The sequence below is a fragment of the Trachypithecus francoisi genome, unplaced genomic scaffold (genome assembly GCF_009764315.1).
Source record: "Trachypithecus francoisi isolate TF-2019V2 unplaced genomic scaffold, Tfra_2.0 Lachesis_group13, whole genome shotgun sequence".
Lineage (NCBI taxonomy): Eukaryota > Metazoa > Chordata > Mammalia > Primates > Cercopithecidae > Trachypithecus > Trachypithecus francoisi.
The window spans coordinates 14,338,684-14,366,152 of NW_022681458.1; positions in this window are offsets into that span (position 1 = coordinate 14,338,684).

Genomic DNA, 27,469 nt, shown 5'->3' on the forward strand with positions numbered 1-27,469 from the left:
TTGCCAGATGCTGACTCAATTAGGGGAGAGTGGATTATGCCCAAGGAATGGATAAATCTTCTCACCGATAATCAGACATGGATGTTACTTTCTGATTCTTTTACAAAGGCAGATGATCCGACTTAAGCAAGGAAAGTAGAGAGCAGGGAGAAGTGTAAGCTGTCATAATAATCTTTTTATAATCTTTTGGATACATTACCTTATTTTCCATGATATGTGTAGCTTCTCAAAAGCCGTATGCAGTTAGGTTTTTTGCAATTTTCATATTTTTGATGAATGCATCATTTTAAAAAGTCTTTAAAAATGATTTCTTTCAAAAGGAAAGTGGCATCTTCTAATTGAATGATTTAACAGTAAAAAAAGTCTGTGAGTCTGTGATTGGGTTTATCAATACTTAGTGCCCTTGTATAATATAGGGCCAAAGTAAAATATAACAAAGATGATATTTACCAAATAATTATGTAACAATGTTTTTTTCTATATAATTGTAATTACTCAGTAATACAGCCAGTTATTGACGTTTGTTGTCAGCAGTTTCAGGTATGTTGTATTAAAATAAAGGCTTTAAAATTTCTCCTAGAGGTGTGCTCAGGAGTCTCTAGGCTGCTTGGCAGTCCTATTTGCTTGTTCTGAGTCAGAGTAGAATGCTTTCTCTTTTAAGTGGATCAAAGCAATACAGTTTGGAATTTGGAATGCAGGGAGTTAGGGAAGTATGTTTAGAATAACCTTTAAGTTTAAAAGATACGTGTCTGTAACCTTGTAATAAAGATGCTCTTTTGCAATATACCTTGGCTATGTGTTTAATTGTAGGTGCTTGATAAAATGCACTTGTGATTCTTTCCTGACATAATGAATGCCTTCGTATTTAATGCTGGGATAAAATGTGACACATTGGGTGTAGGGAGAGGAGACGGGGCAAGGTAGGAGTCATTTCTGGCCTTTCATCACAGAAGCTAATGCACAACTTTTGGCTGCCAGTTGTCACAGCCTTTTGGACAACCTGACCTTTGACCCTGTTTAGGAACTATCTTCTCCTGCCTCCCTCTGGCTGTGCTTAATTCCTAGCCCTATCTACAGTTGGACACATCCCCGCAGCACTCTCTCCAGCTCTCCTTGCCCCCTGTCCCACAACCACTTACTTCCTCGAGTCTTTGCTGTCAGCTTACTCACAATCGGTCCCCTTAGAAAAGTCTAAGGTCTCAGTAAAGCTGAGAAGATTGAGATCTGACCAGGCAGACCGGAGTCTCCCATTTTGCTTTTTCTGTGCACTCCCCTTTATCTTTTTTCCCACTGAGAAGCTCATTAAGATCAACACTTTTACCTGTGCCCTTGATTTCATCCAGCCCATTCCCTTTTGGAGTTCTTGAATTCAGCTGTATTCAAAAGACAAGTCCTCAAACACACCTGGGGTTCCCTTGTGCCTTGTGACACCACACACATGCTCAGACACACTTCCTTACAGTGCTCCTCCTTTAGCTTCCTGAACTCTCCAGCCTTGTTTGGGAGGGGGAACCTGGACTGGTTTAAACACGAGCCAGCCTCAGGGATGAACCATAGGCTGGCAGAGAAACCTTTACTGAAGATAAGCGGAGGTGGCATTGCTGGGGATTCAGGAGAGTCTCAGGACTGCTGAGGCCCAAATGCCAGAAGAGTTAGGAGCACCGGGCTCCAGAGATCCCAGGGACAGAACGAAGAGAACCAGTGAGCCGAAACCCATTGCCAACAAAACAGTATTTATCAAGGTGGGAAGGTACGCTATTTCCCTGAGAGACTGCTTAAGCAGACAGGTAACATTTCAGGTTTGTTTTTAAGAGCCTCAGAAATGAGTGAGTCGGTTAGCATAGATACTAGTTAGCATGCTATTTTGATTTTTCCTTTGATGATCAAATTTGTTGAATGAATTGACTCTGCCTTTCACTTCTCTGTAATGCCTGCTCTCTTAGCCCCCTGTGGAGGGGCAGTTCTCCTCGGTTTGTTAAAATTAGAGTTAGTTGATACATTCCTGTATGAGTTTGCTATGGCTGCTACCAGAAACGACCACTGACTAGGTAGCTAACACAGTGGGAATGTATTTCTCACAGTTCTGGAAGCTGGAAGTCCGAGATCAAGATGTGGGCCAGTTTGGTTTCCTCTGGGACCCCTGTTTTTGGCTTGCAGGTAGATCCCTGCCTTCTCACTGTATCCTCACAGGGTCTGCTCTCAGGCCAGGTCTGTCCCATGCCTAGGTCTGCTTTGACTTACATTGTGTTGGAAAATTTTCATGAGTGGCCAAGATTAAAAATCAGATCTTGACATTTTGCATGAATGTCTCAATTTCTGGCTTTTCTTCAAATGCTGCAAGACCTGGTTTTAACCCTGTGTGTCTGTTTGCAGCTGGAAGCTTTCCATGTGATGCCATTCAGATACTCCCATGAAATCCATTATCACAAATCACTGCAGGTCAGTTCAATTCTCTCACTTTTTATGTTAGTAGAATATTCTCTATACTTTCATAGGCTCAAGTGCTGGACATGTTGCTGTGACCGCCATCTGTAATGTCTCCCTCCTCCTGTCTTCTCCACCTGCCCAAAGTGTCTTGCCTCTCTGTTATTTTACTCTGGTTTAGGTCTTCACACTATGTCATTCCTGGCTTCTTGCAAAAGCTTCTTAGCTCATCTCTCCTCTTCCAGATTCTACACACTGTCTTCAAATGGTTTTCAACATGTTACTTTCCTGTTTACTCTGTTGCCTAGATGTTTAGCCTTTTATGTCCCTGCTCGTCATTTTCGTTTTCTCTCCTTCTTTTCTGGTCAGTGACTGGCACACTTGTAGGTGTTCATTCACTTCTTGTTGATAAGGGATTGCTTTGTTCAGATCCGCTAAGCATGTCCCTGGGCTTGCTTTGCCTTATGTCATCTACACCCTCCCACCCGTAGCCACCCAAATTCTCCCCATAGTTCCAGATCAAGACCAAATCATCCATGAGCAAAACGTTTGTTTCAAATAGATTCTTTTTCCTCTGAAATCCTCAAGCCCTTAGCATTTGGAGCAAACATTTGTTATTTACTCTTTCATATTATTGATTTTCTTACAATGTTACATAATTTAGTAATCCAGAACACAAGTTCTTTGAAGGTAGAAGCTATATTTCTACCTAATAATAAACAAGTCAGTAACTCAGAACTCAGTTGTAAGTCATGGATAGGACCTCCTGCTCAATATAGAATGTAGATTGTTGGCAATAGCTATGCTGGATGGCCAGTTCCTTAAATGACTCTGGTGCTGGAGAAGAAACATGTTAGAGAGAAAACCATGGATCTTGGAGTCAAATGGACTCAGGTTTCAATAAAAGTTCTGCTACTTGATAGTGCTGTGGCACACGGCAAGCAACTTACTTTCTATGCACTACAGTTTCATGTGCAAAAGTGGAAATAAGAATACTTCTTTACTAGGTTGTTCTGGGTATGAAATGAATTTAAAAACACCTGGCATAGTGCCTGATACAAGTGGGATGCAATAAGTCTAAGTTTTCCTTGTTTTTCTTTTGCTAGGTAGCATCATGACCCCTCAAAGATACCTATGTCCTAATCTCTGAAAGCTTTGAATATGTTGGCTCTGAATTACATGTCAAGAGAGAATTAAGGTTGCAGATGAAATCAAGGTTGTGAATGGCCTGTCTTTGAAATGGAGATGTTATTCTAGATTGTTTGGGTGGGCCCAATGTCTTTAAAAAGTAGGAGAGAGAGGCAGAAGAAGAGTCAAAGTCAGAGACGGGGATGTGATGATCGAAGCAGAAGTCAGAATGATTTGATATGAGAAGGATTCAATCTGCCATTGCTGGCTTTGAAGATGGAAGGGGGCCAGGAGATAAGGAATGCAGGCAATAAAATTCTTTGGAATGAGTCCAATGAAATGGATTCTCCCCTAGAGCCTCCAGAAGGAACTCAGCCCTGCCAACACCTTCATTTTAGTCCAGTGAGACTCATTACAGAAATCTGATCTCCAGATCTGGAAGATGATAAATTTGTATTGTTTTAAGCCACTAAATTTGTGGTAATTTGTTACAGTAGCAATAGGAAACTAATATGTTTTCCTTTCCTCCCCTAAGATTTTGCGCTTAAACTACCCTCCTCATGAAGAAAGTAGAAGAGTGGAGAGCTTTTAATTTATTGTGTCACTCACTTAGTAGGTGCTTGTTGAATAAAGCAATGAATGCGTAGGAAGATTACTGCTTACATAGTGTGTTTCACTGTTCTGATTGGTACAAACTTTCACCTTTTACTGAATCAGAATCAGCTGGTGATTCTTGGCTGATTGAAAGAGTAAATCCCATAATAGCTTCACTGTAATTAAAAACTGTGTATCTGTATCATTAATATTTACTAGAAGTACAAGTAAAAAGAAACCACCAGGTTTGCTGAGATCTAGTCATCTCATAAGAATTAAACTAAGTGCAGAATCAGAGAGCATGGAGACTTCTCTTACGTATGTCAGAAAATTCTAATGAAATCAACAGGTATCAGTGGAATATCAATATGTGCACAGCTCTGGACCACATACACAAGGGAATGTAAAAGTGTGTTTAAGGGCTGGGTACGGTGGCTCATGCCTGTAATCCCAGCACTTTGGGAGGCCAGGTGGGTAGATCACTTAAGATCAGGTGTTCAAGACCAGCCTGGCCAAAATGGTAAAACCCCATCTTTATTAAAGATACAAAAATTAGCTGGGTGTGATGGTGCATGCCTGTAATCCCAGCTACTCTGGAGGCTGAGGCATGAGAATCGCTTGAACTGGGAGATGGAGGTTGCAGTGAGCTAGGATCACGCCACTGCACTCCAGCCAGGGTGATAAAGTGAAACTTTGTATCAAAAAACAAAAAACAAAAAAAGTGTATTTAAGTATATTTAAGGAATTGTCCCTGATTATATTGATAAGACCAAGATACAAAGTAATAGTAGAAGAGCCAGAGGGTAAATGGAAAATGCAGTATATATGCTGTTTAACAAGATGATTAATAAGAGGAGACCATCATTTTAGGGGGCCCCATTCTGGCCTCAAGAGTGTTTTAATCACTGTGAATAAGATTTCTGCTCATGGAGAGCTGGAAGTCTCTTTTGCCAACCCTACAAAGACTTTGAAGACCTTCAAACTAAACTCAGCTGTACATAGGGTTGGCCTAATTTTGGAAGGATAAGAGTTCTATATAAAAGAGGTGGAATGGTTACCCCAGGAAGCCTGAGATTTAAAATGTAAGCACTTTACATTTGGCCAAGAGATTTTCATTTAGGACAATAATACTGGATGCAAAAGTACCCAGGTCCCCAAAATGAAAGTCTCCAATCAACAGTAAAAAAAATCATGACTTACTTGGAGCTTTCCCTGGTACTATGACCAACCTTGCTTGAGTCTTTCCTGCTTTCACAGAACCATTAACCTGGCTAGCATTACCTCCTGTGCTACTAACCTGCTTTATACTCTTCCTAGGCTATGATACTTGTTCTTATAGAACCTTGAATTTTGCTAACATTCTACCCATTGCTGACTCACTGTCCTGCCTGTTCCTCTATCCATTCTAACTGGCCCAGAACAACTCTCCCATACTGAATCCTGCATATCTTTCTTCAGTCAAGTCTCAAAAATTGAACTCACCAGAAAAACAAATAAATAAATAAAACCTAGAATATGACATAGCAAAGTTCACTTTGCAAAATGCAAAAGAGCTATTTAACATAAATATTCAAAGTCTATTTTTATTAATGTAACTCGTTAGATATTTTCCTTTGAGAAATGGTTCAATAGAGTGCTTACTGTTTCTTCCAATTAGTAATCATTAGTGTTCTGTGGCATTTCCTTGAGAAAGAATATTAACGGGCTAGACCAATGTCACCGGGGGCAGAACTTTTAAATTCAGAAGCTACGTCAAAACCAATCATTTTGGGATCAAACATTTAGTTAGTCTCATCACTGGGTACCATGATTCTTAATCTTTATGACAAGGGTTATTAATTTAGATGAGTTCCAAGAGAATCAGTTATTCTTTTGTTCTTTTGATATAGTGCAATGCAGATTTTCTGTGGTACTAAAAGCAAAATAGGCATGAAAAAAGACACCATTTGACTGAAATGTTATTTGAAAGTCAACGATGATCTATCTCCTCAAATTCAATTCCAGAAGCCTTTTCTCAGCTTTTATTCATACTAATATTTTATGTGCATGCCATTTTAGAGTTCACAGACTTGTAAATAAATTATTTGCTAATCCTTCTCTGTGTTCCTGTATAATGATACTCATCTTCCTGTATTTGTTGTTCTCTGAGTTCATTGAGGGCAGGAATCGTTTTTTCCCCCCAGTACTTTATCAAAATTCCCAAGTCATAGCTGTGATTGACTGCTGCTGAATGAGTAAAGGATGAATTTTGTGCCTCTTACTGTTGGCCATTCTTCTCCCTCACAAATGTTTTCCTCCTTTGGGGATATGGTTTTACTGTGCCCCCACTCAAATCTCATCTTGAATTGTAGCTCCTATAATTCCCACATGTTGTGGGAGGGACCTGGTGTGAGGTAATTGGATCATGGGGGTGGATCTTTCCTATGTTGTTCTTGTAATAGTGAATAGATCTCATGAGATCTGACGGTTTTATAAAGAGGGGTTCCCTTGCACAAATTATCTCTTGACCACCACCATGTAAGATGCCCCTTACTCTTTGTTTTCTGCCGTGATTGTGAGGCCTCCCCAGCCATGTAGAACTGGGAGTCCATTAAACCTCTTCTTCTTTATAAATCACCCAGTCTTGGGTATGTCTTTATTAGCAGCATGAGAATGAACTAAAACATTTGGGTTCTGCATAACACACTCCCCCGTTCTCTGGCCTTTTTGTTGACCAAGCTTCCTTTATTGTCCTCACTAGCTTTCCTCTCCTATGACTCTAAAGTTCTATGTTCATTCCTGCTTTCTTGCTATGCTCTGTCCTTTGTTTCATTCACTAGCAATTATCTGTGTGTTAATTCTGGACCTGTAATCCACATTTTATTTCCAACCTTGACTGCTCACCTGATTTCCAGTTCTATACCTCTGAGGTGTTCTTCTGAGAACATGACATGTCAGGAACAATGCCCAAGATTTTATCATTGAATCCATGCCAGATTTCATGACGAGTACTTCTTGATTTCATTAATGCTGTTAATAGTACCTGTCACCCAGTTTCAAAACCATAAATTCATCTTTTATTTTTTTTCTTCTTCCCAACTACATCTAGCCAGCTGGAAATCCTCTCAGCCCTGCTAGTTTGGTGGTTTTCACATTGGAGTGGAGGGTTTTGATCCTTCCATTTTATTTTATTTTAAGATGGAGCCTCACTCTGTTGCCCAGGCTGGAGTGCAGTGGTGCGATCTCCACTCACTGCAACCTCTGCCTCCCTGGCTCAAACGATTCTCCTGCCTCAGCCTCCCAAATAGCTGGGATTACAGGCACCAACCACCATGCCTGGCTAATTTTTGTATTTTTAGTAAAGATGGGGTTTTACCATATTAGGCAGGCTGGTCTCGAACTCCTGACCTCAATAGCCCACTAGCCTTGGCCTCCCAAAGAGCTGTGATTACAGGCATAAGCCACCGTGACTGGCCTGATCCTTTCATTTTAAACCCACAATTTATGAAACTGAATGTAATCACCTGATGAAGTCTTCTTGTCCATTTCCCAGAAAAGCTAATGCACAGAGAACAGCAGATGTTGCAGCAAAGAAAGAGTTTAATAATCACAAGGCCAGTCAAGCAGAAAGATGGGACATGTTATGCAAATCTGCCTCCCAGAGAATGTGGAAACTAGGGTTTTTCAAGGGTGGGTTTGGTGGGCAGGGGTCTAGGGAATGGAGGATGCTTACTGGTTGGGTCAGGGATGAAATCACGGGGGGTTGATTCTGTCCTCTTGTGCTGAGTCAGTTTGAGGGTTACAGGACTGGTTGAGTCAGTTTCTAGGTATGGGTTACTGGTCTTGGTGGTGCCAGCTGGTCCATCAGAATGCAAGGTCTGAAAAATACCTCAAACACCAGTCCTAGGTTTTACAACAGCGATGTTGCCTATAGGAGCAATCTGGGAGGTGACTAATCTTGTGACCTCCAGCTACATGACTCCTGAGTCATCATTCCAAACTTATGGCCAATTCATTAGGTTTTACAAGGGTGGCTTTTGTCCCCAAGCAGGGAAGGGGTTAGTTTTGGAAAGGAACTAGTATCATTTTTGTTTTACAGTTAAACTATAAACAAAAATCTTCCCATAGTTAGTTTGGTCTACACACAGGAATGAGCAAAGGCAGTTCACTTGTGAGGCTAGAAGCCAGATGGAGTTGGCCAGGCTAGACTTCTCTCACTGTCATAGTTTAATTTGTGAAGGTGGCTTCATTTAGATCCCATTGTTCTTGTCTAATCTGTAAGGGATCAAGAACACTGGGACCAAGAACATTATGTTTGAGGGAAAAGGTACCTAGGGACACCTTTGAAATAAGATTTCTGAGCCCTTAAATAATTTTGTCAATTTATCAATGTTGAGATATCTGAAGATTTTTTTTTCTCACAAATCTCTAATGAATTTCCTGCAAAACATAGAAACCATCAGTCTATTATTAGAAATAATGCACATTGCCAGTAGTGTAATTAATGGAACATAAAGCTAGCTATAGCTAAAGGGCAAGTGGTAAACTTTGGTATTTCTAACAAATTGATGGAAAAAACAAATCTTGACACAATTTTTAGATTCTTAAAAATATAACCTGGGTAAATTGGACTTGGTAGACTTACTGCCCACAAAAGAAAAATCACTGTAATGGTTAATTAATTATTTATTTTAAAAGATTTTATAAATCAAATTGCCATGCTAATCTCCTCGGTATTGTTCCAATTTTAGTATACGTGCTGCTCAAGGGAGCACTATAATGGCTAATTTAATGTGGCAAATTGACTGGGTCATGAGATGGCCAGATATCTGGTTAAACATTATTTCTGCATCTGTCTATATATGAGTTTGTTTTCACACTGCTGATAAAGACATACCTGAAACTGGGAACAAAAAGAGGTTTAATTGGACTAACAGTTCCACATGACTGGGGAGGCCTCAGAATCATGGTGGGAGGTGAAAGGCACTTCTTACGTGGTGGCAGCAAGAGAAAATGAACAAGAAGCTAAGGCGGGAACTCCCAATAAATCCATGAGATCTCATGAGATTTATTCACTATCATGAGAATAGCATGGGAAAGACTGGCCTCCATGATTCAATTACCTCCCCCTGGGTCCCTCCCACAACGTGGAAATTCTGGGAGATACAATTCAAGTTGAGATTTGGGTGGGGACGCAGCCAAACCATATCAGTCTGTGAAGGTATTTCCAGAGAGAAATACCAGAAAGGTATTTCTCTCTGGCCATAGTTCTTTACATTTGAACTATGTAAAGCAGATGGCCTATGTGGGTGCACATCATCCAACCCATTGAGGGCTTGTATAGAACAGAAAGGTGGAGGACAGCTGAATTCTTTTTCTGTCTCTGTGTCTGACTGCTTGAGGTAAAACCTCGTTCTTCTCTTGCCTTTGGACTAGAACTTATACCAACCACGGGCACTCCTGATTCTCAGGACTTTGGACTTGGACTGGAATTTATATCACCAGCTTTCCTGGGGTTTCCACCTTGCAGGTGGCAGATTGTGGCATTTCTCAACCTCCATGATAAAGTGAGCCAATTCTTTATAATGCATCTCAGTATCTCTCTCTATATGTCTATCATCATTTAATCTCCTGTTGGTTCTATTTCTCTGACGAACTTATTAATACATTCACATTAATAGAACCTAAAAGAGTAAAAATGTGTTATTTAAAATAAAACAGGCTGGGGGGTGGCTCACACCTGTAATCCTAGCACTCTGGGAGGTGGAGATGGGTGGATCGTTTGAGGCCAGGAACTTGAGATCAGCCTGGGCAACACAGGGTGAACCCATCTCTACAAAACAAACAAATACAATGATTAGCTGAGCGTTGTGTTGTGCACCTGTAGTTTGACTTATTTGGGAAGCAGAGTTTGAAGGATCACCTGAACCCAGGGATGTCAAGGCTGCAGCAAACCGTGATTGTGCCACTGCACTCCAGCCTGGGCAACAGAGCCAGACCCTGTCTCAAAAACCAAAATACAACAAACAAAAAGCTCTCAAATACACTAAAGAAATTTGATTAATAAATCAGATATTGGTTTGTAACTATGTCTATGGAAAAAGAATTTATCTTAAGATAATTTCAGTGAGATAAGAATAAAAATGAAAAAATTAGGAACAGTTTCTTCTGTATAGAAAATTGATCAAGGAATTAAGGTGGCTTAAGGAGTTATGCCCTGGAGAACACTTTCCCCTTTCAAAATCCTCCAGTTGTTGTATATTCTAATAATACACTCAGAATGTCCTCAGGGTGAAAATGCTGATGTGAAAAAAAAAAATACTGTATCAAAATGGCAGAAGAAAGCATTCCTCCATTTTCCCCTCCTCACCAATGCTTGAATTAAAACTTCCTTTATTTCTGAAATGATCTTTGGTTGTTAGTTGTTTCCCTTAAATTTTGGCTTTTCAGTTCTGAAACTTCCCTGACAAGCTGCACTATGCTAACGTTTTCGAGGACAGTTCTCACTCTGTGTTGATGTTTAGGGACGTAGGTTTCACAAGACTCTCATTACTTAGCACACTGTAGGTGCTCAGAAATTGTGATATCCCACCGTATTTGCAAATCCTTCCATGGCCAAACAATTTAACCTGGTTTTGAAGATAATCTGTTTAACTGCTCTCTAAATTACCAGTTTCATTTCTCTTTCTCTCTCTCTTTGTGTCCTCTACCCTCTCCAGTATCTGCGCTATTTATTCCATTTTCCTATTACTCTGCTTTTCTTCAAGCAGTTCCTCAATCCAGATTGCCTCCTTCTCATTTTTGTCAGTCTGAATCTTTTTAGTTTTGTTCTTCTGTGCCTAACTTTAGTGTCACCTCATCAGATAAACCTTGTCTTATCTTCTAAACAAATGTGAGGTGTATCTCCATATAACCAACCTAGCACATTCTTTTCACCATGGTGGGGTTATATGGTTTGGCTGTGTCCCCACCCAAATCTCACCTTGAATTGTAGTAATCACCATTTGTCAAGGGTGGGGTCAGGTAGAGACAAGTGAATCATGGCGGCAGTTTCCCCCATACTGTTCTTGTGGTAGTGAACAAGTCTCATGAGATCTGATGGTTTTATAAATGGGAGTTCCCCTGTACAAGTGCTCTTGCTTGCCACCATGTAAGATGTGACTTTGCTCCCCATTCACCTCCCTCCATGATTGTGAGGCCTCCCCAGCCATGTGGAACTGTGAGTCAATTAAACTTCTTTCCTTTATAAATTACCCAGTCTTGGGTATGTCTTTGTATGTCTTTATTAGGAGCATGAGAACAGACTAATACATGGGACTTTGCACATTTTGTCTTTCTTTCATACTAGAACATCTAAATTCCATAAGGATAAAGGCTATTCTTGAATATATTTGCAATCTGAATAGTGCTGACACAGTTTCTTACAAATGGTAGGTATTCATTAACTATGTACTGCCCAATGATGTGAAGATCAAAAAATGACAAGGTGTTTTTGTAGAGACTAAGCTGATAAAAGGTATTGTCCTTCTGTGGATAAACCTACATATTCAACTCAAGTCACAGTGGTGGAAGAGAGGGGAGAGGTTACTGGCAATGAACTAGAGATTACTAGAATATAAAATATTCTTATAAATACTTCAAAACTACCTATTTTTCTTCTCTTATTTCTCCCCCTAAATCCTTAATAACTGTGCATTTGAAAAAACAAATAATGCATTTTATTCTCGCCTCTCTCTCTATATTTTTTCCTTTCTTTTGGAGTCTTAGATGTTTAGAGAGGGGGAATAGTGATAAGAGAAAGGTCCTTCCTGGGGGAAGGGGTTGACTTTGACCCTGCAGTATAATTGGTTGGCACCTGATTAAAGATAGCAGTGTTTCCAACCACTACACAAGTGTCTGAAGTTCATCTGCTAAAAAAATCCTGACTTTTCTATTAGTCTGATGATTATTTTAAACTTTTAACTTTCATTGAAATGAAATTTCTCTGCTTGGTAGATTAATGTTCAATGCATTTACTTTCTTGCGTATTTGTCCTGCAGTAATCATTGGTCTAAGTTAGTCTCTGCTTCATTCCTGTATCATGAGATTTTTCTGTTCCTCAGCTTCTTATTGATGGTTTAGCATTGTGTCCTCACTAAAATCTCATCTCGAATTGTAATCCCCAGGTGTGGAGGGAGGAACCTGGTGGAAGGTGATTGGATGTTCTTATGATAATGAATCCTCACCAGGTCTGATGGTTTTATAAAGTGTTCCCCCACTTTTGCTTTCTCTTTCTTTCCAACCACCATGTGAAGAAGGTCTTTGCTTCCCGTTTGCCTTACGACATGATTGTAAGTTTCCCGAGGCCTCCCAGGCATGTGGTACCATGAATCAATTAAACCTCTTTCCTTTATAAATTACCCAGTCTTGGGTATGTCTTTATAGCAGTGTGAAAATGGACTAAGAAGAAGATTCGACTAGCATTATTATATTCAAGAAGAAAAGCAAACATAATCACACTTTCAGAAAGCCCTGGGACCATTAGCTTGTTCCTGATCCTTTACTAAGAACCTTGATTATGATATGCTTTCAGCTCAAAGTCACAATGTGCTTTAACAAATCCGGTTGTGAGCTAATCAATTACCAGTTACTTTCCTTTAATTGAGAACATAATTTTGTTAATGTCTATCAGTTTAAGAGTAGAGAGCAAGCATATCAAGATTATCTTACTGGCATAACTAATTAGTAAAACAGTGTGAGATACTAAGAATGAAGTCACTTATATGTGTCTGAGCTTGTGCTGAGAAAGGGAGTGGGGTCAGCAGAGGAGGTAACAAAAATAGCTTTATTATTTGGATTTCAGTTCATCGGTCTCAGTCATACGAACCTTTCTGGTCCCTGTGTAGATTTAAATGCAATTGCTGATTCTCTGACAAAGTAAGCATATTTCTAAGCCTGTGAGAAAAATAATATATCAGAGCTTTCTAGATTTGAACACATTCTCAAAATTTCCAACCTGCTTCTAGAAGGCGCAATTTTCTTGAGTTTCAGACTCTTGAACATTTTCTCACCCAGAGTGTAGCCACACTAGTGAAAAAAACATTTTTTTTAAGTACAAACCATCCCACAGATTGAGGTATTAGAGACATTTTGATTATTTTCCCCCTGTTAACGTATGGAAATCAATTAGGTTTGCTCCTGCAATTTTCATTTAGAATAGAGCATTAAATTTAACAGATGATCCATCTCATTACTTTCACTGAGAAGTCTCTTGCTGCTAGTAGCCACTAGCTTCCAAGTATTTTGATATGAAGTATGGCATTTCAGAAATCAGATCCTCACATGATCTGCATCAGAATCACCTGGGAAACTTGTTAAAGATGCATTTTGCTGGTTCCCACTGGATGTCTACTGAGCTGTGGCCAGGGAATATTAACCTTAGTGGCTGATGTTCACCAACAGTGGAGAAATAATAGATTAGTATGTATGCTTTCAGGTAGCTGAGGTGGATTCACATGACAATGAAATATGGTAATACTAATAATCAGTTTCAATATGTACGATTAGCCAAGCATTCTTGTCAAAGCCAAGCATTATTTTAGGTCAAAATACTCTTAATTTTGATAGAGAGTGGAATGATTATTTGACTTGTTACTCTTGAAATGAATTCAGAGAATTCTATCAAGAATGGCAAAATAGCTGCTACAGATAAACACTTAGTTTGCCAATTCAACCTTAAGGCTACCTTTCATTCTGAAGGGCATGATGGTGGAAGGAAAGATTCTGAAGGAAAGATGGTGAAGATAGAAGGAAGTAAGTGCAACAGAAGGTACAGTTTTAAGGAAACAAGAAGTTCAATTGTTAGTGAACACATGTTGCTTCTAATTCAAAGGAAATCACAAGAGTATATTTGCAAATCTCAGGATTACGTTTGGAAAATACTATCCCTCATCTGTTAAAATTGTGCATAAAAACCTGAAAGAGACTATTAAGTAGATTTAAAGTCCTTTTTTGCTTGGTACTCTTTTATTCTTTTAAAATAAGAGATGGAAGTCAGACAATTATAGAACAATATATTTTCAAGGAAGGGAAAATGCAAACAACTATACAATCACAACAAATTATAGATTTAATCCAACTAAAATTATCTGATACCTGTTCTGTGACCAGAACTATCTTAGATAAGAGGAAAGCAAAGATAAAATGCCAGCGACTCTGTGAAGGAAACTTAAATACATATTACTAAGGGAAAGAAGACAATCTGGAAAGGCTACATGCTGTATGATTTAAATTATATGATATTATGGAAAAGGCAAAATTATGAAGATAGGAAAAAGATCAATGTTGTCAGGGGTTGCGGGGGAGGAAGCAAAGCAAAGAGAATGTTTAGGGTAGTGAAACTACTCTGTGTGAACTGTAATGGTGGATACAAGTCATTATAGATTTGTCAACACCTATAGAATACACAATACCAAGAGTAAACACCAGTGTAATCTATGGACTTTGGGTGATGATGTATGATAGGGTTTGGCTGTGTCCCCACTCAAATCTCATCTTGAATTGTAGCTCCCATAATCCCCAGTTGTCATGGGAGGGACCCACTGGGAGGTAATTGAATCATGGAGGTGGGTCTTTTTGGTGGTGTTCTCATGATAGTGAATAAGTCTCATGAGATCTGATGCTTTTATAAAGGGCAGTTTATAAAGGGCAGTTCCCCTACACATACTCTCTTTTGTAAAAGGCAGTTCCCCTGCACATGCTTTCTTGCCTGCCAGCATGTAAGATATGCCTTTGCTCCTCCTTCAACTTCTGCCGTGATTGTGAAGCCTCCCCAGCCATGTGGAACTGTGAGTCCATTAAACCTCTTTTTCTTTATAAAATTACCTGGTCTCAGGTATGTCTTTATTAGCAGCATGAGAACAGACTAGTACCATGTGTAAATGTTAGTTCATCAGTTTAAACAAATGTACCACTCTGGAGTAGGATGCTGGTAGTGGGTTGGCTGTGCATATGCTGAGATAGGGGAGGATATGAGAAATCTCTGTACTTTCTGCTCAATTTTGCTGTGAAATGCAAACAGCTCTAGAAAATAAAGACTATTTAAAAAAAGACTTGGGATTGATGGATGATACACTCAGCAGAGTCAGGGCCATCAAGGCAACAGTGGAAGTAAATACTGAGAAGTGGAACTGAATGGAGGAGGGAGCAATTATCCATGGAGAGTGGGAGGAACCAGGGGAGGCCTTTGAGAAGTGGGGCCACTGAACTGAATTCTGAGAATCAAGACAAACCTGTCAGAGACATTCTAGCAATATGTGTGGTTTGGGGAACTGTAAATTATCTGGTATTGCTGGAGCAAAATGAGAAGCAGTAAGGGAAGAGCAATGGGAAGAAAGACTGAACAAATAGGGTGAGGTCAGGAAAGGTTGACACGTGCACATACACATGCACATATACATACACACACATTCACATTCATGTGAACATGCATACCCACACACATAAGCATATTTTAAAGGACTAAGGCATTTAAACCTGTTGGGGAACCACTGAAAAGCTTTTAGCTGTGAAGTGATGTGACCTGATTTGCATTTTATAAAGAGCCCTGAGGTCATCATGGGGAAGTGCAAGGGGAAAAAAATACAGATGGAAACATCTAGTTACCCGCATGCAGTTAGAAACCTATGGCAATAAAGGAAAGAACAGATTCTCATTCAAGAGAGATACTTAAGGAGTTGAATTAGCTGAATTTGATGAGTGCTTCACCATGGGAAGAGGAGTCAGAACTAACTGTCCTCAAGTTTTGGGCTTAAGAAAGTAGAGAGATATTGGTTAATTCAATCAAGACAGGAAATGTAGAAGGAAGACTAGTTTTAGGGGGTGGCTATTTTCTCAAGATTAGGAGTCTATGTTTGACACATTGAGTGTAACGTGTCTATGGAACGTCAACTCATTCAACTCAGCAAATTTGTATTGAGTCCCTTCAGATGCTCATCCCAAGCTTGATACCGGGGACTCAGCAGCGAACATGACAGGGATAGTCTCTGTCCTTGTGAAGGTACTAGTAGTGATAAAGGAAGGCTTCAAACAATAATTGCAGGTGTGGTGTCTGTTATGAAAGGGGAGGTATAACTTAGATATACAGGAGAAGTCTAGGGTGGAGATTCACTTTACGATCCATCAGCACGTATAGGTTAGAGTTGCCATCACAAAGATGAATGAGACGACTGACAGAGAAGATGACAAGGGAGAAGAGGAGAGAAATGTAGGGCATCTCACTGTTAGACTGAAGAAATGATGAGAGAATCATAGGGAGAGAATCAGGAGAGAGAGGTGCTTGGAATCAAGGAGGAATTTCAGGAAGACTGAAGTGGTCAAGAGATGTCATGAGAAGCCGACATAATATACAGCATCAGAGATGTCTTTTGGGTCTTGCAGTATAGGAGGCTTTTGTGATGTCTCTGTCAGCTGCTCGAGTGTATTGGCAGGGCCAGAAACCTCCTCAGAATGTGTTGAAGATGAAGAAGTCATAAGAGATGAAATCTGAAGGTGACATGTCCTAGATCCTTGATTCTGATGGGAATGAGAGAGGAAAGTCAGTAGGGAGGGACATGAGATAAAAGGCAGGTTCTTGAAAATGAGAGAGATTTGAAGATATTTAGTGACTAAAGAAAGGAGGAGTCAAAAATTAAGTAAAGAAGGGCTAAATTATGGGTCAAGATACCAGACCATGGCAAGAGGGCACAAAGCGAATTCATCTCAAATTAGCTTTAAACAAGTGGAAGGAGAGTTTTCCTTCAAAACTAAATGCAAAAAGGTAAGAGCGTGCCTGGATGTAAGTAGGGGAGGAAGGATAGGGTGGAAGGAACCTAGGGGAAAACAGTAATAAAATAGAAATTTAAAGATGAACAACTGTTTTGATGTCATTAAAAGTATCAGCCCTGATCACTTTAATATTCATCTTCTATAATACATTATCTCATATGCGAACTTCGAGCTTATCAGATAAAAAGTAAAAGAAAAAAAACAAAAAGGGTGGCTTCAATGTGAAATGAATGTCAAACATCAAAACTTAATTTTATTTTGAGAGGTCCTCCCTAGGGTTTTATATTTAAATGAGGCAAAGGCCTCTGAACTCTATAGATCACAACAGAAACACGAGTCCAGGAAATTCCTAGGTCATGTCATTCTTGGACAAAATTGTAACAAACAGAAGCTTTGGTGAGGAGTCCTATAAATATTTATCGGCTGTGACTTTTACCCACTGGAGGTTAAAGATCTCTGAGTTTTGGATGAGAATGCATAGCAGTCTGATTTGACTTGAATTAGCAGCAAAAATAACTCTCCGGATTTAAAACTGCTTACTGCAACCAAATGATATATTTTACAAAACATTACAAGATAATAGGAGGTGTTCTAGTCATTGACAAAACACTCAGTGTAAGTACTGTATTAACTTTTATCATTCTTATCATATTTAATGGATTATATTTTGCTTTCAGATTGGCTTTCCGTCAGAATAAAACCAAATAAGAGATATTCTTAAAATACATAAGATGTTAACTGGGTCAATTTTAATGTTAGAAATTTGTTAACTTTCTTTTTACTTTTCAACTATCTTGAACATTAGGTTTGAGCTGGTTTAAACTGGTCATATAGCATTCCATTTTATTCAGTTTCATCATGTGTTCTTATTAAAATATATCATAATTTGTATCCTACAAGGTTAAAAAATTTTCGGCTTCAAAAGTCATTAACTTCTTGATTTTATTACAAAAGTAGATCATTTATTAACTTAAAAATAGACACGAGTCAATATATTCAATAGGTCATTTAAGAGAAATATGAAGGATAGAAAGGAACATGAATTTCACTATAAATTTCTTTAGAAATATCATATTCATTTGTGATTAGTTTGATCACTTATAAAGTGTTCCATAGTACTTAAAAGGATATTGGTGTGAACTAAATGTGATTTTTCTCTTGATAATTTTATAGAGTTTATCAAGATGTTTTAGTGTGAAGATTGAGAGACAGAGGTTTTCCCAAATGTGACAGTTCAGAAACCTATCTGATATTATAAAAAGCACACCATGAATCTGGAAGGAGTCTTTACAACCTGTCAGTAATAACAAATAAGCTGGACACGGTGGCTCACGCCTATAATTCCAACACTTTGGGTGGCCGAGGTGGGTTGATCACTTGAGGTCAGGAGTTCGAGACCAGCCTGGCCAACATGGCAAAACCCCATCTCTACTGAAACAAAAACAAAAACAAAAATTAGCCTGGCATGGCAGCCCACGCCTGTAATCCCAGCTACTTGGGAGCCTGAAGCAGGAGAATCATTTGAACCCTCGAGGTGGAGGTTGCAGTGAGTCAAGACGGTGCCACTGCAATCCATCCTGGGCAACAGAGCGAGACTACATCTCAACAACAACAACAACAAAAAACTCCCCCCAAAACTCCAAAAACAAATTGAGCCATGCTAGAAGAAAGATTGCCTTTTTTTCTCTTCTCTCCATGAAAAATAGTATCATTTGCATGTGAAGAGCCATGAAAGAGTATGCAACCAAGATGTAGGAAAAAAGTCTACTATAGGCATATCAGGTGTTTGATTAATAAAAATTTAATGCTTTTCCTCAGATTTTGTGATTTTTTTTTACATTTAAAGAACTCTGTGTTCCCCTGTGATTTATTTTCTCATTAAAAATAAACATTCACTTTTAGACTTAATTGTATTTTTGCAATTTTGCATTCTTTTTTTTTAAAGGCTCCACAAAATGTAGACTTACCCTGTGGTAAATGTTGTAATATTCATTGGAACTAGGTTTTCCCAAACATTTTCAAAAATGCCTCAGTATTTGATGTTTTCTGGGGAAGCATCATTTACCTCTGTCCTGGGGTTCCAAGTTTTTTCCTTGCAAGTATATTTTTATTGGAATAAAATCTTATATTTTACAATGTTTACATCTTTCTCAATGTTGAAGTTGTCCTTTTCTGATAATCTATTATATTTTTTTCTTTTTTAGAACTAATAGTTCATATCCCACAAAAGAACAAAACTAACATGTTCATGTTCATAGTAGAATCATAAAATGATATCTAAACAATGATCTTCATGATTTGAAGGTTCTACATAAAAGTATAAAGAGCCGCTAATGTATTGCTGGGAATGTTTGTCCTTCTTTTACACATGCTTTTTACAACTTAAAGCATTTCTAAACATCAGTGCCTACGAAATCCTAAATATAATAGAGTATTTGAGAACTTCTCATTGAAGGGGTACTGATTATTGATGCATGTTTCATTAGCAATAGATTTATTGCCCTGCAATAATATTAATGTTTAGAATCCCTTTGTACTAGTTTGTTTCTATTTCAACAAGACTTCAAAAGTAGTTATATTTAAAGAAAATGTGGTACATATACACCATGGAATACTATGCAGCCATAAAAAATAATGAGATCATGTCCTTTGCAGGGACGTGGATGAATCTGGAAACCATTCTCAGCACACTAACACAGGAACAGAAATCCAAACACCGCATGTTCTCACTTATAAGTGGGAGTTGAACAATGAGAACACATGGACACAGGAGGGGAACAACACACATCAGAGCCTGTAGAGGTGGGTTGGGGGAAGGGAAAGCATCAGGACAAATACCTAATGCATGCAGGGGTTATCACCTAGGTGACAGGTTGATGGGTGCAGCAAACCACCATGGCACATGTACACCTATGTAACACACCTGCATGTTCTGCGTATGTATCCTGGAACTTCAAGTAAAAAACTTTAAAAAATAAGTAGTTATCTTTATATTTATTTCCTAGAGACCAATATCTGAGGAAGTGGATATGTATTTGTATATATCTTGATAGTATATGTTTAGCAATCACCTATGAATTGATTATTGCAGAGTGATTTGTTTTGCTTTTCCTACTATATTGTCATACCTGCCTCAATATTCTTGAACATAGTATAAGGTGTCTGAGCAGGTTCATCAAGGTTCTTCTGAGAAGGTGTCAAGCAGCTTTGCCTCTGTGTATATAACCATTTTTCAAAAGTAAACTTAGTAGAAGACACGAAATATATTGTAATGTCATGTTTTGAATTGTTGATGGGATAGGACAGTGACCCAGAAAATAACTGTTTGCTCTAGTTCTACAGTATCCAGTGACTTATGGATATTGTCTTCAGTGGCTTTCACAAGGTCAAGGTTGTAGGAGGATCCACAAGTCCAGAGCCATGGCCACTGCTTGCACCCCTGTTCCTAGCCCACCATCTTACTGATATGTGCTGATGGTCACAAGACTGAGGACAAGGGGCAAATAGCCTCTTGTTTCTACAAGCACAAATGTATCCCTGCTAATGACAGGTTCATTCATGATCTACCTACTTGGGCCTGGAAAATGGCAAATCTGCAGCATCAGCTCCATAAATGGAGGAGAGTGTGTTATTGTAGACACCAATTAGTGGGAAAAGGAAGAATTGCTAGTTTTGGAAGCAGTTTGTCATTTTGAAAATTAAGCTTGGTAAACAGGGTTACACAAAAAGCAGTCCTGAAATACTACATCACTGTCATGCCCTGGCATGTTTGGAAATATTTCTGCTTTTGTGAAATTGTACATCATGCTAGGTTTACTATACTTATATCTCGTATTCCGCATGACAATTGGCTAAAAGTTAAAAGACTCTGTGTAGTAAAGCCAAAATTCCATATATATATATATTATATATGTATGTATGCCAAATAAAGCATATTTACTTTGAGTTGTATTTTATCATGTGTGACAGCAATGGATTCCAGCTAGACACAGAGTATATTTTTCCCTAGTCCTGATGTTCTTTAATCTTAACACAGCAACAGATTGCAGGATTTATTTCCCCCAGTAGAATCTACTGCAAGTTAGAACCACTTTGTTTTCTTGAATTCCACTTACAGCAGTACTTTGTCTTACGAAACGAAGCTGGAATTGAGTGGGGTTGTGCGGGGTGGGGGAGAGCACATCTTGGTGAACTATATAGTCCTTGGCAAAAGCGGTTTCCACCCAGGGCTGATACAAATCAAGATGGGAGTATGATCCTTCATATCTAATTGATAAAAGATTTCTCAGTGCACCCTATGAGTCATTGGCTCCCATAAATGAAAACAGGGGCTCGTGTGGCATTGCAAGGCAGTGAAGTCTCCGGACTAGCATGAGTAATTACGGAGCAGTTTCATCCATAGGGCAAAGGAGCTCACAAACAATTTAGGAGAAAAAAAATGGTTTGTTACATATTGCCTTTGTCCTTGTAAAAATCTGTTATTTCATACAGGGCATTTTACTACATTCCTAATACGATGACATCATGTAGCTGCATTTTGGGGGTGTGTTTAAAGACCAGTGCTTTTAGCAGCATAAAGTCAACCGGAGCCCATGTAATTCAAACTTTGATTTTAATTCTCTTAGATGTTTGTGTACGTATGCCAAATTTGATGTCATTTTGAAAACTTGCATTTTAACGAGTATTTATTTATTTAAATCGATTATTGGAATCTCAGGTTTTTGACGGTGTTGGTAGTTTTTAGTTTTCAAGCAGATGACAAAGTATTCCGTGAGAAGCCTTCCACCCCTACCCCTACAGCATACAAAAGAACTCCTGTGAATTTGAATTTCATTCACTAATTCATAATAGAGCTCTTATCTATGACAATAAATGTGTTGATTTTTATTATATGTTTAGTGAACACACTTAGCCATGGAAAACTGAAATACGAGCCATGATGGGATGTTCTTTATCATTTCAAATAACAACATTTTGGTCATAAGTAGAATGATCAAGTTGGCCATTTGTGACTATGGGTTTAGCTCACTAGATATTGGCAACAAAGAGAGGTAAAAGTGTTTCACACCGAAGCATGTAAATGACAGGTGTCTTACTTATTTTCACAAAAACAAGCACAACTTTGACAGGCAAGGATTTCTCAATTTAAATTTCAGTTTCCATTTCATTTCCCCCTGTAAAGGATAAGGTTTTTTTATTTTGGCTACCTATGCTTAGGTACTTTTGAAGCTATGAAAATGAATGCTTGGATAGGAAAACACCATCTTTTTAAAAAAGTAATTCAGTCCTCAACATCTACATTGAATTATAGGTGGATCTTGCTTAACTTACACTAAAATGTGGAAGCACCTGTATTATTTGAGATAATTTAATATAGTATAATTAATATAGCGTATCAATATAGTAGTTCATTTACATATGTGTAATTTTCATTACAAGGTTTCATTTGTTCTGTTAAGGATATAAATGTGGAATGAAAAACATTTCTATACAGCGAGGTGAAGGCCATGTGTTTTGCATAAGTGGATAGTCACCAAATAAAGCCGTCTTTGGAAGCATGCTGTTAACATGACGTTTACCACCTCTTCACTTGTAGCTTGAACCTGCTCCTGCCACCACACTGAGCGGAAAAAAGAAGGCAATGAGAAAGGAGAAAAAGCAGAAGTTGTTCTCACCCCTTGCAGAATACCTGCAGTAGCTCTCTTTTTCCTTCTTGCATTTTGGCTTTGAACCCCTTGAGATAACAACAAATGGCCTTAGTCATTATGTTTTGCTCTATTTTGCCTTTGGAAAAACATTGCCATTTTCTGGTGGAAAACACAGTTTGTAACCATCTGTAATAGAAATCAATATGAGTGTTTAGGAATAAAAGCCAAAAAAACCCAGGGCTAGGGCAGGATAGATGACACCTCCAAAGTGGATAAAATTGATACTGATCTGTGTGGTCCCCTCTCCTTGCATTTCATGATAAGAGCTAAAATTAAATATACATAAAGGGTCATGTACCTATAGACCAACTTGAAGTCTACTGATTCGTTGTAATCCTTTGTTGCTTCAATGCCTTTATATCCACTATGGAACAGAAGTATTTGAATATTCAATCAATTTTGTCTGAATAATTCATCCTAAGGACATTTTATTACTAAATAGACCATATTAGGATAAACTCTCACATAAAATGTGATCTCGTGACAGAGGGAAAATGCAAGTGGCACCGTTAGGCTCCCACAAAAGTCATGGTCAGTAGCGTCGTTTGTACACGTGTAGTGAAGTGATATTTGGGAGCTGAACATAATAGCCTTCATCTAGGGTGATATGTTGGCTTTGCCTGCTGCTGCATAGGGAAGAAAACCAAAGCAAGATGGGTGTGGAGCAAGGTTGGAGAAGGTGGCCGTGACAACAGATATGATTCATCCCTTGAGTTAATCCCAAGAGTCCAACTCAATTCAAAATATCAAGTAGCCTCGTCAATGGGTACTGGTGCCTGTTTGAGCCAACAACTAGGAGGGCGAAGGTGAAGATCAAAGTGAATGAAAGGACACCAGAAACTAAAAGTCTACTTCTGGAGAAAGAAAATTTGGAAGGAGTTTATTGAAAAAAGATGACCCTTTTCTACCATTCAACTGACTGGGAGTCAAGAGCGGACTTCTGAACTTGGGGAAAGCTGTAGCGAGCAGTAGGTGCTATCTGTAGTTTAGACAGGGAGGCACCATGTTCTAATTGTGCTTTCTTAAATTCTCTGTCTGTTTAGCATCCATTCATCACAGGGTCAATTCAATTAACTCTATGTTATTATCTTCCTGTATTCTTGATGCTCTGGTATTTGCGGCCCTGCCAACTGGCCAGGACTAGCCAAATTTGAGAGATAGCAGAAGTCTCCCCTGAGCGCCTGCCTTTCAGATGCAAACCAACAAATCCAGAGTTCACACCCCCAACCGTCTTTTTAAATCAAACTCTCACATACTGTGGTGGTTAATACTGAGTGTCAACTTGATAGGATTGAAGGATGCAAAGTATTGATCCTGGGTGTGTCTGTGAGGGTGGTGCCAAAGGAGATTAACATTAGAGTCAGTGGGCTGGGAAAAGCCGATCCACCCTTAATCTGGGTGGGCACCATTTAATCAGCTGCCAGCACAGCTAGGATATAAGCAGGCAGAAAAACATGAAAAGATCAGACTGGCTCAGCCTCTCAGCCTACGTCTTTCTCTCGTGCTGAATGCTTCCTGCCCTTGAACATTGGACTCCAAGTTGTTTAGTTTTGAGACTCGGGCTGGCTTCTTTGCTCCTCAGCTTGCATATGGCCTATCGTGGAACCTTGTGATTGTGTGAATTAATACCCCTTAATAAACTCTCATATATATCCTATTAGTTCTGTCCCTCTAGAGAACCCTAATACACATATCAAGCCAATATTACCCTGGTCTATCAACTCAGGTCCAGGAATCACACAAGCAGGGACAGTTCTTATACCCCAGAGTCCACCAGGATGATTCAAACGACCCATTCCTAAACTGCTTGCCCTGTCCTGTCCTGTCCTGTTCCTATGGAAACTCCCAAAAGGGCTCTGGTCTGGGCTTTCCCCTTGCTCCTTCTGCACCCTGACCCAAACTAGTGCTTCCCCATGTGGTCCTGCAGGGTGCAGCTGCCCTTTCCTCTTGGGAAATACAATAAAATTCTTCTTTCAATCAATGGCATTAGCTTCTCCATGGTGTCACTCAGTCAACTACATCAATTAAAATCCTGTGGGTACATTTTGAGACATATAGGCTTATTTATGTAGTGAGTGGGCAGGGAACAAGAGTACTTCTCTTAGGCTCTATTTACCAGTGGTTGGAGGGCTCCTAAGGATCTCTCTTGGCTCAGCACAGAATGGGCCAAGCTTAGATGTCATCACTATGGGAAGTTGTGGCTGTTTAGAGCAGGCAGAGACAAAGAAATGGCTAAATGGTATCAATATCCAGCAGCAGTCCCTGTTCAGCAAATATAGACAAGGAAACCAAATTTATATAAGGAGACCTGTTTTAAGAATACCTTATCCTTTTTCAAAGTCCAAGTCTACTGTTCGTTAGTTAGTCTTTAGTCTCAATTCCATGGCTTAGTCTATAAACACGTACTTGCCAAGCTAAGCGCTCCGGAGGCTGAAAGCAAAGGCATAGCATACTTTTTACATTCGAAGGCCATACAGTCTAACTAGTAGCAAAACCATTTGTGTTAGTCTGGGTCTCCTAGAAGTAGAGGCCAAGATGGGATGAGATGTGCAAGAAATGTATTGTACATTTCCACACATCTTGCGAGTAGAGACACTGGCTGCTTTTGCGTTAGGCTGTCTGTTCATGCATGCTTACGTAGTGAATACCCTTGGGGAATAAAGATCATGTCTCCTTCCAAAGCAGCATAGGAAAGGTTTTTTACTGTCCAGGGTAATAAAAATAATACCTTTCTTCAAGGTAAAGATTAAGCAGGCTTGATGCTTATTAGAAAAGATTCAGGTTCCCAAGCTTGGGGAACCTCTCCCATAAAAAGAAAAATAACCCTCCCTCCCCTACTGCATGTAGGGGCATCACCTGGCCCTTTTGGGGCTTAGATAAGTATGGCAAATGCTGATACTCTGGCTGCTGGTATTGTGAGCAAAAATATTTTTCTTTGATCCAAGAGATCCTTGTTTTACCAATATCCATGATGTGGATAACTTGCGGGCCGACTTGCAAGCAGAGTAAAAGTGTTGAACTCACCGGAATTTATTTTAAATTTTTAAAATTAATTAATTTTTTTTTTTAGAGATGGGGTCATGCTCTGTTGCCCAGGCTGGAGTGCAGAGGCATAATCATAGCTCACTGCAACCTTAGACTCCTGGGCTCGAGCAATCCTCCCGCCTCAGCTTCCCAACTATCTGAGACTACAAGCACGTGCCACCATGCCAGAATTATTGATAAAATACTTGTGAAAATAGGGAGGACACTGGCATAGCCTGGGACAGCTGTGAGGCCACCATATAGGTCTGTCTCTTGTAAAAGAGAGAGAAAATAAAGGAAGGAATGTTGAGTAGAAGAGTTTTGGACAACGTGTAGTTATAAGAAAGTATTTGGCAAGGCTGACAGTGAACCCTCCAACCAATGTCAGTTCAGAGCTGTCCCACCTCTAGTAAGAGTGGCTTGCCAAGTAGCCCTGTGTCATTCAGTCATTGGCTGGGAGCAGCTTGTGAGAAGCAGGGCTTTGGATCAAAAGTGGTGGTAGATTCTGGACATTGCAGCTGGAGACATCAATCAAGTACTTTCCTTATACTGATAGATTGAGTCACATTTTCATGGCTGCCATGTCAATTAAAAGTCCTCTGATTCCAAAGCTCCATTGTTTAAAATGACGTTGACCTCACCATAATTTCAAGAGTTCAGGAATTTGAGTACTGGGAATGCTTAAAGGATAGGTTGAAGAGTATGTTGGACAGAAGTCTTGATTATAAAAATTTGAAACCCAACTCACAGCACCCCAAGGAAAAGAAAATGTGTTTATGGTCTCATGTATGTAACTGAAGAATCAAAGGTGGTTGTGATATCTTTTCGGGATAGATGGGCTGGGAGGTCAGATGGTGTTTTTCATGCCATCTTCAGCTCTGTTTTCCACTTCATTGGCTTTTCCTCAGATATATTTCACATGCTGTTTCCTAGACATGTTTCCCTTATAGTTATTAACACTAGAGAAGAGAGAAACCCTCCTCTCTGATAGTGCCAGCAAAAGCCCTTGGACGGACACTCTTTGGCTCAGTCTGGATCAAATTCCTTGCCAAAACCAACTGCTTGACTTGAGAACACTATTCTCTGATTGGTTGAATTTAGCCATGTGTTTAGCCTTATGCCAGGAGAGGTGAGTAGAATCAATTCATAAATACCCAGCCAAGTGGAGGAGCAACACTTGTTAAAAAACAAACAAAATGATGCTGGGTAAACAAAGGTGTTCACTAAAGAGGAGGTTTTTCTTCTCAAAGCTTCAGTGATGGTGGTGATTTTTGAGATGGGTTGATTATGGGTGAAAAAGCTAAGAAGTTTGATGGTTGGCTGAGAATACAGTGCTTTAAAAAGATGTTGACTGAGAAAGCAGATGAAATCAGTGGTAGAGTGTTGAATTTGGGGCCCTTTCAGGCAGGTTAAATCCTGTAGATTGCATATCCCCTACATTGCTGTTACTCTTTGCAATACAACTTAGAACATCAAAATATATCTTCAGGCAGCATGCCTTCTAGGAATAGACATTATATGGAACATGAAAACCTAAGTAGATAACAGAATTCTAGAAATTCAGAGAGAGAAGAAATACTATGGGCTTCTCCCTCAGTATATTGCTCTTTGGGGTAGAAATGTTGTAAAATTTGTTTTCCAGAATATTTGAGTTCATAATTAGTAAGTTTGGCTCTGCAGAGTTTATCTTCAAATACTTGAGATTTTATAGTAGTTTTTGGATCCCAAGTAGGCTTGTTCTGTGTTTACCCCCTTTAAAGTTCAAGGTGTCAACTGACTAATCTGACGAATAAAACTCTTGGGCGTTA